This window comes from Leptinotarsa decemlineata, unplaced genomic scaffold (genome assembly GCF_025532065.1).
Source record: "Leptinotarsa decemlineata unplaced genomic scaffold, Ldec_3_MD MMD2_tig00026328_RagTag_RagTag, whole genome shotgun sequence".
Lineage (NCBI taxonomy): Eukaryota > Metazoa > Arthropoda > Insecta > Coleoptera > Chrysomelidae > Leptinotarsa > Leptinotarsa decemlineata.
In genome coordinates this window covers 29,085,279-29,098,740 of record NW_027412688.1, presented here as the reverse complement: position 1 = coordinate 29,098,740, position 13,462 = coordinate 29,085,279, and the positions used below count along the sequence as shown (strand labels likewise).

General features: G+C 35.1%; 1 long non-coding RNA gene across 1 annotated transcript; it reads left to right on the top strand.

The window, feature by feature from the left end:
* Positions 1-8,602: 8,602 nt before the first annotated feature.
* Positions 8,603-10,201, top strand: LOC141485497 (uncharacterized). The gene is made up of 2 exons (XR_012467242.1): positions 8,603-9,521; positions 9,728-10,201. It is a non-coding gene; the product is annotated as an uncharacterized lncRNA (long non-coding RNA).
* Positions 10,202-13,462: the final 3,261 nt, after the last annotated feature.

Sequence of the window (13,462 nt, the reverse complement as noted above, 5' to 3'; positions counted from 1 at the left end):
TATAAGCCTAATCTAAAGCTTCTTATTGTTTTTAATGGCTCACTACTCGAATAGGTCCCGCACCATTTCAGGATAGTTAAAAGGCCTTTAGCTTTAAGTATTAGTATCCTGCCTCGTTCGGAGTGGAACTTAGAAGGAAAACCATCTCAAAAAGGTACACAGTCTGGTTAGGTTTCAAAAAGACCAGCACTCGTGCGTTCGGCAAGAACCCTACAGTTTTTCCGGACCCGCCTTGATATTTAAAATTTAATGTGGAACATCTGGTGATAGCCGCTGCCGAATTAAATTCATTTCAGAAAATAAATGAATCAGAAATGAGCATTTATCACTCCAAAAAACGGTCAGTATATTCAAAAATAAGAGATAGAACCATATATGAATACAATACATATTCGGCTAGCTAGATTTACCACATGATCATTAGCAGTACATATACTCCGAACCTTCAAGATGAAGATAACAGGTACTAGATGTTACGCTCATGGCGGGATATCTTTCAATTATTTTGAGGTCACTCCAGTATCTGACAATAGATCTGCAAGGTATGACCTCATATTGATAAAAATCATGTGGGGATGGATTGTACGTAATATCGTCTGAAGAACATTGTTGATAGATGAAGCAGATGAATGGAAACCCCAACAAAACTGTTAGGAAGAAGAGAATTAATGATTCAATACTATTTGCCTTCGATTGTGAAGTTAATCAATTCTCAGGAAGAGAAATATCCAGGTATTATACTCGAACTGATCAGAAAGGCTTACTCTGAATATCCAGGATATCAACATGTCGAAGGATTTGTACAAAATCTCAGAGCTTGAGACCCACAAATTCTTCAGATGATGAATTACGGACAAATGACCACGTACTGAGCAATTTCTTCGTTAAAAGCTTCACCTAAATGGCTAAGGCAAACCTCGCTAATGTCTTCTACTTGTTTTATGCATTTTGCACGAGTGAGGAGAAACATACTGTCCAATTCATGAAGCTAGATAGATGTGAGTATTTGAAAAGTCACCTGGTATTCTGCAACTGTGTTACGATTTGAGATCACATAATTCCTTGCGATGGATATAAATTCGTTTTGTAAGGTCTAATCGAATCTATTTTCCTGGTAGCCAACTGTAGTATTTTCGTGTTCGGTATACTAATTGGATGTTTACTCACAGCATGAAGTATTTAATTCTCACGTGTATATCTGTAATCAAATGAAAGTTAGAAGAAGACCGAGTAATGGAAATCAGCGGGCAATGATAGTCACCAACATATCTCCAAAACTATAACCACTAGAAACGCGTTTCCTGCCGCCCCGCTCTGCCCTCCTACTAGCGCTGCGAGCGCGCCGCTCCGTATTGTGACGGTCTAAGGAATGACGGGTGTGTTTTGTTTCTACGGTTCGCCGATGTAAATTTTTATGGACGCAAAATAAACAGTGAGTATTTTAATTATTGATCTGCTAGCATGTGACTATTTTACGCTTTTACTCGTACATTCAGTGTAACGATTTCATACTCAAATTCCGAGTATTGCTTATATATTTTTTGTGTTTATTTTTCTTTTTCATAAAATACTTTTGGGTAATGAGTATCGGGTGACCCCCATTGCCCACTAAGGTTGGACCACTTGAAGGGGCATATAAAAAAATGCCGCTTATGTATGAGAAGTTACCTCGCAGAAAAGATCACACCTTACGAAGTAGCATCCTTATTGAGCAAGGCATTTAATAACGTTGCGTCCATTAGTGAAGCAGAGTCGGGATTTAGACCTACAGGTATTTATCCAATGAATCCAGACGTATCTTGTGATGAGGATTTTGTACCAGCAGAATTGCTCCAATCAGAAACTGCTGCCAGTCAAAACTCTGATAATTCAGTTGCAATAAATAGCCCAGCGCTAGGCAAAGAAAGCTCTTCACTACCTGGAACATCAATGCAAGTTGATTCACTGCTACCCCCGACGCCATCAAGAACTGCTAGCGCCGTTGATTGTCTAGCCCCTGGCCCATAAGTGAAAAGTGTTTCACTAACACCTGTTCCAGTATATTCGCCAATCCCTGGCACATCAAAACAAGTTTAGTTTAGTTTAGTTTTTTTATTGGTCACAAGTACACCATGGTGTCTGGACAAGTCACATAAAATACACATATATGACATATATAAAATTGTAAATTATAAAGCATTTACATTGTAAAATTACAACATGATTACTAACACATGACATATGAACAAATTTAAAAGAGAAACATAAACATATTAAGATCCATATAGATTATTAACAAATCTGTAAGTCATATTTATAAATAAGAGTTAGGAGTATTATGTAATACTCCAGCAGTCTCTATTTTTGATATTGTGTCGAAATTATTCAAGTTGCCAGAGAAAATCAATACCCTGTATACTAGACAAAGTCACCAAAAGCAGCATGCCAAAATTTCAACATCCAGGACAGTAAAAGAAAAAACTTGATAGAAAAAGAGAACAAGAAAAGTAAAACGGTCTGCCCAGCCAAGGATAAGGGAAAAGGAAAACCGAACCGAAAGAGTAAAGAGGAAGGTTCTCCATGAATCACATGATACATCTGTGGACGTGGATACTGATAACACAGGTCTGCGAATAAAAAATTGTAGGATATTCAACTAGTGATTTTAACAGTATTCTGTGTGCTATCACCTATAGATAAGTCACAAATTCCACCTGGAATTTTCTTATTAAATGGGTTTATAGGTTCGGTATGGGCTCGATGTTTCTGTATTATGTAGCCTATACAAGTGGTAAATTGAGTCTTGATTATGGAGCTTTTATGATGAATAAGTTACTACACAATTTGAGGGTATATGAAAGATAAAATACGGAAAAACTGGGAAAATCCAGTTCCTTCTGAAACAAGGCATGTATGTGTCAGTCTGTCTGCCCCCTCTCTAAACCTATTGTCTGCTGGGAGCCAGGCGTGACCTTAGTTGCAGGCAGTGACTCGATCAGTGTGGAGCCAGCCACTGTGGTGCACACATCAAACAGTTTTGTGCTATTGTTCAGAATGTGTATTTTGCATACTTTGGTATTAAATTAGGGGACCAAGATAAATATTGGGCTACCCATCTAGTATGTTCTGTGTGTGTTGAAGAAGTTAGACAATGGTTTCAAAGTAAGAAAAAATCATTTCGTTTTGAAGTACTCATGGTATGGAGAGAGCCCAAAACTGTACTTCTTCACAATGGGAACCAATATGCTTATGTGCCTGTTGGACACTCAGTTCATTTGAAATAATGCTACGAAAATCTAGAATTTGTTCTTAATGAGCTCAGCTACTCTGATCATAAGTGGACCATTTGTGGAGACTTGAAAGTAATTTCAATACTACTAGGTCAACAAAGTGGTTACACTAAGTTTCCATGTTTCCTATGTGAATGGGATAGCCGTGACAGAAAACAACACTATGTCAAGCAGGTGTGGCCAATAAGAAATGGTCTTATTCCTGGAGTTAAAAATGTTGAAAAACAAAGTTTAGTGGATCCTAAAAAAAATCTTACTTCCACCACCCCTTATCAAATTGGGGCTAATGAAAAAGTTTGTGAAAGCATTAGACAAAGGAGGAGATTGTTTCAGGTATCTTTCTGAAAACTTTCCTGGTGTATCCGAAGCTAAACTAAAAGAATGAATCTTGGGACTCATAGTGGTAGTGGGACTGGTAGTGGGACTTCAGCCCACTCGACATGAGAAAAGCAAACGTCAGGCGCTTTGATAAGTCAAGGTCTCCAATGTTATTGAAGGAAGCCCCATGCATTGACTTATCCTTGTGTTTCCGCAGAAGTAAGGTAATCTCTGCGGCTTTTATGTGAGCTTTTTGCTAAACGGGTTTCAACTCGGTGACAGAGTTGTGGTCACCTTGTTCAGAGTCGAGAACTATACCGAGTTCATCAGTTGCTCGGGCAGCTACCCTAAAGAGAAATGCTCCAATTCCTGCTCTCTCATGGTCACGGATCATGCAGAGAAAGGGATCAGAACCCCTGACAACTGCACAGGCTGTATCCAGTACCATTCTGTCATGTAGACACTCCAAACCCAAAAGTCCACGGCCTCCCTGTTGTCGGGGGAAGTACAACTGTGGAACAGACGATTTGTCCATCTCCTATAGAGATGCATAATTTTTCAGGTCTTTGTGTCGATTTGATACAGCTCCTCCCGAGTCCACTTCACTACTTCAAACGAGTAAAGTAAGATTGGAACGGCTAGCATATTTATTGCAGCAACTTTTCTCTTCCTCGACAGTTCCGATGACCAGATCTGTAGAAGTTTGTACTGATACTTGCCGCGGAGAGAGTTCTTCACTGCTATTATTATTATTATATTATTATACCAAGCATTCAAGCATCATTACTTGACAAGCTAAAGGCAGAACTTGCCTTGTTTCACCAAGATAATGCACCGTCCCACAATTTAGCGGTTGCAATGGCGAAAATTCACGAAATACGGTTTGAACTGCTTGACCATCCGCATCACCAACAATATCTACCCTCAAGCTACTTCTTTTTGTTCCCTCGTCTGAAAATTGCGCTCGGTGGACAGAGATTTTCGTTAAATGGCAGTTACCTTCGCGTGAAGTGTGTATAGTTGAAAAGAGACTATGTTGTAAATAAAAAAAATCTGAAAAAATATCTTGTATCTTTGTTAGTTCGGCAACTCCTCGAACCATCCTCGTATTTTATTTCTACAATTTATAATAGGTGTCAGCTTTCGAATGTGCTATTGAATATATGAATTAATACTAAAGAAATGTGTTGATTTTCTGCTTTTGTAGTCTCTCACATAATCGGCTGGTTTGATTTCCTCTAACCGATACTACATGGAACTTTTCAAAATTACGTAGTTATTGTATTGAAAACTGAACTCGAACGTCGCTGAACAGTTCCACTTTAACTTGAAAATATCACCCTATGAAACGCGTTTTCTTCTTCCGCCTCAGCTCCATATCTCTGAAAAAATCCCAAACTCACAGTCAAAAGTCGGTAAAGCGCCGGCAGGACAAGAACCGGCAGAACCGGATCCCTTCGTGAGCCGCGATACTTAATCCCCGGATTTATTCTCACAGGTTATCTCTGCCGTATATCTCTCTCGAGGACCGCGGTCTGCCGAGGCATACTAATAGTAAACCTACAGATTGTACTGATAAATAGATACCGCACCAATGTCCGCTATTTATGAGCAGCTTGCTGCCTGCACCCGACTCTGCTCAATTAAAGGATCTGACGGTTTCTTGCTGGACTCGCTTACTGCTGAGTGGGACGTGTGATGTTATGCATCCACTATGCCAGTTGGGATTTACATTTAGATGGTTATCGTCTCTACAGTGTGATTTTTTTCATTGGTATGATCAAACAATGATGATTGTGATGGAACAGTTTCCATTTCTGCATATGTGTACCACCATCTATATTCAACGTACCAATTTCTTTTTATATACAGTGGGTAAAAGCCAAATGAAATAAATTCATTAATTTCGTTACATATTTGAAAAAAAAATCCCGAAACACGTCAAATGTAAATTATAATTTGACATTCTTCCACTTAAAAATGCCACCCATACCTTCAACCTCCTTCGAATGACAGATACAACTCCCAATTTTTCAAGTAGGGAGTATAGGTGTGTGATATATCGTTTGAAAGGTCTCTTCATTCTCTATTCAAAAATGTTATCGCTTCCAAGTTTATTGCAACAATTAAGATAAAATAAATTAAAATCATGTGGTTACCGAAATTCGATAAAATTTTCTCAAAAACTGAAATGTAATGCAAAACGTAATGAAATGTAGAGTGCGAAAAACAACTATGGATATTAACGAAGTAGATGCTAAAACTAATGCTAATGCTAATGCTACAATACTAATAGTTTTTTTTTAGAGAAGCCCTGGATAAAACACACACACAGGCAATTATGCCTAGGTATGTTTTACTCAGAGAGCAAATCTAACCCCATTTTGTAAAAAAAAAATGGTATTTTTTTTTGTACATGCAATACTTGAATAAACTCCAGAACTTGAAACTTGAAACTGTTCACCGTGAACGTCTTGGCAAATGGAAAAGAGACCAATGATATGCTTTCCTACATTCACTGCCCAAACATGAATCTGTTGAGGGTATTGCGTGTGTTCTTCTCTCATCCAGTGAGGATTTTCCGTTGACCAGTAGCGGTAATTTTGCCGATTAACATGGCCGTTAAGAGACAAAGTAAACTCATCAGAAAACATAACGTCTTCCAATTTGATGATATTTTTATCCAATATTTCCATCATTTGTTCACAAAAATAAGTTTTCCTATCAAAATCGTCTTCCATGAGCCGCTGAGTAGGTATCATTTTATATGGATACGTTTTATTTTATTTTAATATGTTTACTATCGATGTATGGCTAACATTGAATGAAGTGGACGTCTGTCTACTCGATGTAAGGGATTTTCCTCAAACTCAAGCATCATATCTGATTTGAGTTCATCACTCATTGCATTGGCAGCTGCTTTTTTATCTGTCCCACATGACCAAGCTCGCGAAACTGCTTCTCTATTTTGCTTATTGTTCCTTGAGATATGGGCGGTTAATTAGGAAATTTCACATGAAATAAGCGAGCTATTCCTGTTGAAATTTCATCTCCGGAACCAATCATTTGTTAAACTGTTATTTTATGCATTTTCGTTAATCTAACCATTTGTCAGACTCGAAGTTAACGAACTATAAACTCAAATTAAAATACTAACAACTAATGTTGTAATATGCAAAACAAATTGACAAGGTGTTTTAAACTAAGGTTTTTTACAGGATATCATCTGAAAAGAATATTGCTGTGGTTTTTACTTACTTTTTCATCATCCACTTCATTCAATCTTAGCCATACATCGATAGTAATATGGAATAAGTTTTGAGTATATTGTAATAAATTATGAGTGTATTTTATCGAATTTCGGTAACCACATGATTTTAATTTATTCTATCTTGATTGTTGCAATAAACTCGAAAGCGATAACATTTTTGAAAAGGTAATGAAGATACCTTTCAAACGATATATCACAAGCCTATACTTCCCAGTTGAAAAATTGGGTGTTGTCATAGTCATTCGACGGGGGTTGAAGGTAGGGGTAGCATTTTTCCGTTAAAGTATATCAAATCATGATTTAAATTTGACGTAATGAAAAAAAGAAAATTGAAACTTTTTGTTTTTTACCACTTGTCCTTATAGGACAAAACTGCAGTAACGTTAGTTACAAATAAAAGTGGTAAAAAAACATAGAAAATTTCAATTATATTTTCTTCATTATGATTTCCTACCACGTTAACAGCTACATCCATTAATTTAATAAATTTGACGTGTTTCGGAATTTTGTAAAAATGTGTACAGTAACAGAAATAATAAATTTATTTCATTTGGCTTTTACACACTGTATGTTTTATGAAAACTGTTGTTTGCTATCGAAATAAACCAGTCTGAAATGAAACCGTAAAATTATCAGATTATCGAAGTATTGGTCGTTATGGCAGATTATCGAAGTATTGATCTGTTTCATAGACAAGATCAACGTATTACAGAAATGGATTTTAAAAATGATTCTTGAAAAAAATATCAGCTATTCTTCTGAAAGTATGTATGAAGAAATACAAATAATGGATGCTCGTCAAGTTTTCTGTCAAAAAATTCTTGCATTTTTAAAAAAAGGAAAAATGATACTGAAGTATCATAAGCATACTCACAATACGAGAAGAAATGACGAACTGTTTTATCCTCTACGTGAAAAAACAATTGGCCAAAGAAACACAAATTATGTCGCGCCCAGATTATGGTCGTTGATACCAGACGACCTTAAAAATATTTCAAGCTTTCATTGTTATAGAAGTAAGCTTACGTTATGGATAATGAAAAATGAGCGTACCTTGTTTTATAATTTATTGAAATGAAACAAATCCAAAAGTGACAATATACCGAATATGACCCAAACACATGATTGTGATGATATATTGAATATGACAAAATACTTATATCTACCAATTATGATGCTAAAGACACCATTGTGACAGAGTTTATTTTTAGTAGTTTGAATATCACGCACAAGCTGCCTAATGACTGCTTCAGTGATTTTGCACTTTTGATTATTCACAAATCAATTTTATTATATATCTATTTTTGTTATATACCCTATTTATATGCTGTATCTATATGTTGTATCAATGTGTATTTGTTGAATTTATTTTATAAAAATTCGTGAATTAACCTTTTTATCATTATTATTAGTCGAAATGAGAAGGGGAACTTTTGGATGAAAAAGTTGAAAAATCATTTCGAAGTAGCAGTACTAGATTAAAACAGGAAAATATACAGTGTGCTCATATACTGCAATATATTAGCAATAGAGAATTGTACATTCATGGTCCCTTTCAATTTTTGGAACCAGAAAAAAAAATACAACTTTGATAAAGAATTTTTGAATTCAAATCCTGTGCAACTCATTACAAAAAATGAAAGACGCGTTGGAAAAAGAGGAAATGATTTAAAAACAGTAATATGACAAAAAATCAAAGACAGATATTAATAAGTTTTGAAATGGTTTGTTTGAAAGTTATCCCACACAGCACTAGATATTCTTGGAATATTCCCTGTATATCATAAAACGAACGTATATATTCCAAATATTCATAGAATATTCTTGGAATATATACATACCTTTAGAATATTCATAGAATATGCTTGAATGAATATGGCAGGATTATTCCCGAAAGAATGTGCATAGAATGTCTATAAATGGATTATTCTCCCTTGAATATTCTAAGAATATTGTCGATCGAATATACCATATGGTATATTCTTAGAATATGTCCCCACGGTATATTTTGGAATATTCTATACAATGGAATTTTGAATTATCTTATAATAACGTATTCAAATAATTCAATATTATTAAAAACAAAAATATTTGAAGATCTTAATCGAATGCATAACCTAATGTATATAACCCTGATAGTGTTAACCAGTTTTTGAACTCAACGCAAAGATTCTGGATGAATTGCTCCAACAGCAACTGTTGGAAACGACAAAAAAATTTGAATGGGCCAATAAATGAACCAATTGCATCAATAAATTGGTTAATTCTCATCCTATTTGTCTTTTTGTATTTGAAATTATTCAATTACAAAGCGAAAAATCCTGGAAACAGAGAAATGGGGAAGTGAATAATTGGAGTAAACGTTTCTCATTGGTCAATTGAAGTGTAGCGCGCGACAGTCGAATAAGCTCTGTGAAAGCGGCTGTCCCTTAATGCATGGTACATTTGCGTTTGCGTTAAATTCGACATTTGATTCAACATGGTGGTTGACGTGGCAGGTTCGCGTGTGTAATGCATGATGTGTTGGTGTTATTATCAAAGTATAATTCTGTCACGTTCAGTGTACCATTTATAATTTGGGGTTGTCCAATTTGCAGTACAGCGAATAGTTTGATTGTGGATCTTCAAACAGGAGAGTTGCATCTATTCAGTCTTCAAGAAAAGTAAGTAAAATGCAATAGTATCGATAGTAAACTGAAAACGTAATGATTACTTTTCAACAAGACAATGCAAGTTGCTCTCCAAGTCATAAAATGTTGTAAATGTTCATGAGTAACCTATGCGAAAACTATCTATTTGATTTTTATTCCAGTTTTATTGTGCCACTTTCAAATAGTGATAATGAACGTTAATGTACATTTTGTTCCAGGTATTACTATTGAAACACTGGCTGATGCATTGTTGGACAAATATAAGGAAAACTATTCTGGTGAGCAAAGTTTGAATAACTTTAAGTAAGTGAAATTCATTGAAGAACCCATCATACCACTCATTTTAAATACTTCATTTGTGGGTTTATTTTTCTAAGTGAGAAACCTAACCTAACCTATTTCTTGATGTAATACACTTTTTCTTTTTCAATGAAATGATATATTTATTATTTTTTAATTAGTGCTGATGAATTCACAGAGTTGTTAATTTTAGTATATTTTTTAGTATACATTTGTTTGAGAGTGGGAACATCCTAATTTGAATACATTTTTAATATTTGTAATATGACAGTATTCAGGAATATTTTATTCAGTGAATAAATATTTTGAATTAGATTTTTTATTTTTAATATTGGTTGAAACGCCAAATATTTCAGTGTATATTGTTTTTAAAATATATTTGTTTATGAATATTATGTGTTTTATTACTTGTGTGAATCGTGTATCAAAATGCAATATATACATGCCTAATAGCGGTTACTCGTCACATTCTTGGAATATTCCAAATATTCCTAGAATATTCATAAAATATATTTAAAGAATATTCTATGGTGTTTCTCTATTGTATATTCCTACAATAAACTAAGAATATCCTGAATATTTTATGAATATTCCTCGGGTTCTATTCCTGGAATATTCTTAATAGAATATACCTTAGATATTCTAAGAATATTATAAGATATTCTAAGAATATTCCCAAGGAATATTCTTAAAATATATCAAAGGTTCGCCAGGAGCACTTCCAGGGAATATTCTCCAGAAGATATATATATCCATGGCATATTCATAGCATAATACAATATCCTTAAATGTATATTCATGAAATATACCTGGAATATCTATTGCTATGTGGGATCCCCCGAAGACGATTGTGGATGCTAACAATCAAAACGTCGTGAAGTGACTTGGCTTAGAATTTTTTAATTATTTAGTTTTTTTGCTTGATATAATTATTATTTTTCAGCTAATCCTAATTTTTTTATAGATTCTTTCAGGGATTTCAAATCAATTTATATCGTATTAGATAGACAATGGAAGCCCGAACCAATGAAATGCATTTCGAAATGGTGATAACAATTATCTGATAAGGTTTGGAACAACTCCACAATTGTATCTGAAAAGTTGAGAAACCTAGATTATACAATGTAGAAATGGCTAACGATAATATTCTGAATAGAGTTTTTTAAGGACAGAACATAAGCACTACAGCGTACGAAAGTAGCGAATCACGGTAAATTATTGGAGACTAAATTTATTCGAAAAAACCTTCTCAGAAAGTTCATTCCACATACACGCAGTTCTCCAAATGAAAGAGTATTTCGAAGTGTACTGAGTTGAACCTCAAAACGATGAGCAGCAATAGTCCGTTGCGTATTTGTGATATGCACCGCTCTTGATGGAATCAAAATTGCCAATTCACTTGAACACCTCCTGTGAGCCATCAATACATTAAACAGTTAATGGATAGGTTTTGAACTTCAGGTTCTGTTCACAACAGAAAACATCCTGTCCTATCAGAAATGACGGAGTTGAAGTTGCAGTTTCAGGACATGTACAAATGGTTAATCGATAATCTATCAAACAAGTAGTTAGAGCATCTGGTGTATCAGCTACTAGTGTCTTTCGGATTGTGAAAGCCTACAAATTCCATTCCTTTCAAAATAAGGCTAGTTCAGGAATTAAACGAAGATGATCCTGATAGTCGACTCCAGTTTTGTGAGGTGTAGACATAATTGTCGTTACTAGAGCGATGTGAATCCTTAATTGGTGATGGAAACACATTCACAAACTCCACAAAAATTGAATGTATGGGCCAGCAATCTTGGTAATCATATTGTTGGATCGTTCTTCATTAAAGGTAATCTCAATGGAGACACATAGGCAAATCTATCACAAGACTGTGTTTAAAAATCTGTTTAAAATCTGTTTAAAATCTATTTTTCCGTTAATCAGCTGCCGCCCCCATACGAACGACAACTCTCAGAAGTTGAGAAACTTGTGCGAGCTAAGGACTAACGAGGTCTCACCTTTTAACGTGTGATTCCTAACACGTGTAGATCCTATGATTACACAAAGCGGTCCAGTTGAGTAGCTGGCTAGATCACCTGATTTCACACCGATGCTCTTCTTTCTGTGAGGACACCTGGAGTCGAAAGTGTACTCTACTGAGCCTACAAATCTAGAGAAATAAAAATTGACCTGTTCTTTGAAATTTTCACTTAAATGTCCGTTTCTGACTTACAGGGGAGGTCAAGTTTTCGTTGGAACACCCTGTATACCACGACACAGTTTACAGAAATACATAACATCGAAACGGACAAACCTTTTGAACAACCCATTAGCTGAAGAAAAGAATAGGGAGTTTACCATAAGTATGTGTCACCCTGTATAACACATGACAATTTGTGAAAACTACGTCATTTCGAAGAACTTCGCATGAAAAAATCCTACCTTTAGCAGTTCGTTATCCCGCAGGAGAAAAGGGATCTAGAATAAATTAGTGGCAGTTCGTTCGATTAATCTGACACGTTTTTCTCGTCGCGTCACTTCCGATAGCAGGACGCTTTCAATCACCCTCGCAAAGGCAGGATCATATGACCTCCGTGGTCATTTTTTATCGAACGCTCTCACACGAGCATCGGCTCCATTTATTCTGGAAAGACAATCTTTTCACTTTATGCAGTCATGAATTATCGCTTTCCATAACGACGTTGAGAGAGATGAAATTGAAGAATTTATTATTGAATATGGCACGGAATCCTCCTTCTCAATGAGGTGCATGAATAAAACGTCGTATATGAAGAAATGAAATATTTGAGTGTCTCATTATTTTCGATTAAGAAGGAAAACAAAATGTCCTTCATCATTGACACGAAAATTCAGAATAGAAACATTCCTTTTCCAAAATTCAAATTTTTTGTACAATTTTATCTGGATTCTGAGAAAATATTGAAAATTATTTGTTTGAAGATGGTTGACAGTATTTCATTGTGAATTTCATTAGTTTGGACTTCCAATGTCTAATATGATATAATACGATTCGAAATCCCTGAAGGAACAAATAAAATTGAAAATCAAAACGAGTATCTCAGAATAACAATTATATTAAGCAAAAATTCCTGAAATGAAATTACAATGGGATTGAAATAAGCAAAAAAGTGTAAACTGAACAATAATATGAAATGAAAATTGAAAGATTTCAAGCGAAGTTACTTCACGGCGTTTCGATTGCTAATCTTCTGGTGATGACTGACAGGTGATGACTGATAGTCATCACCAGAAGATGAAAACTATAGGATCAAAGCTCAAAGTTCAAAACCAATTTGCTTTCCATGAATGCATTGTTCATAACTATGCTTCTCAAAATATTCAATCGTGTTAGGAATCACAGGTTGAAAAGTAAGAACTTGTTAGTCCTTAGCTCGCACAAGTTCCGACTTCTGACGGTTATCGTTCATAGGGGTGCGATAGCTGGTTAACGAAAAAAACATTTTTCAAACATATATTGTATATTTGAACATATACATTTATCGTAGCATAGTTGTTCCTCAGGTACAATATTTCTGAGACTGTTACAAAATTGGTGCAAGATAAATTCATCCCTAATGCTCAAAAAAGAAAATTTTTAATTATAGATAATGCCTCTAGCCTTAATGTTGAGCATAAGCCTGCTT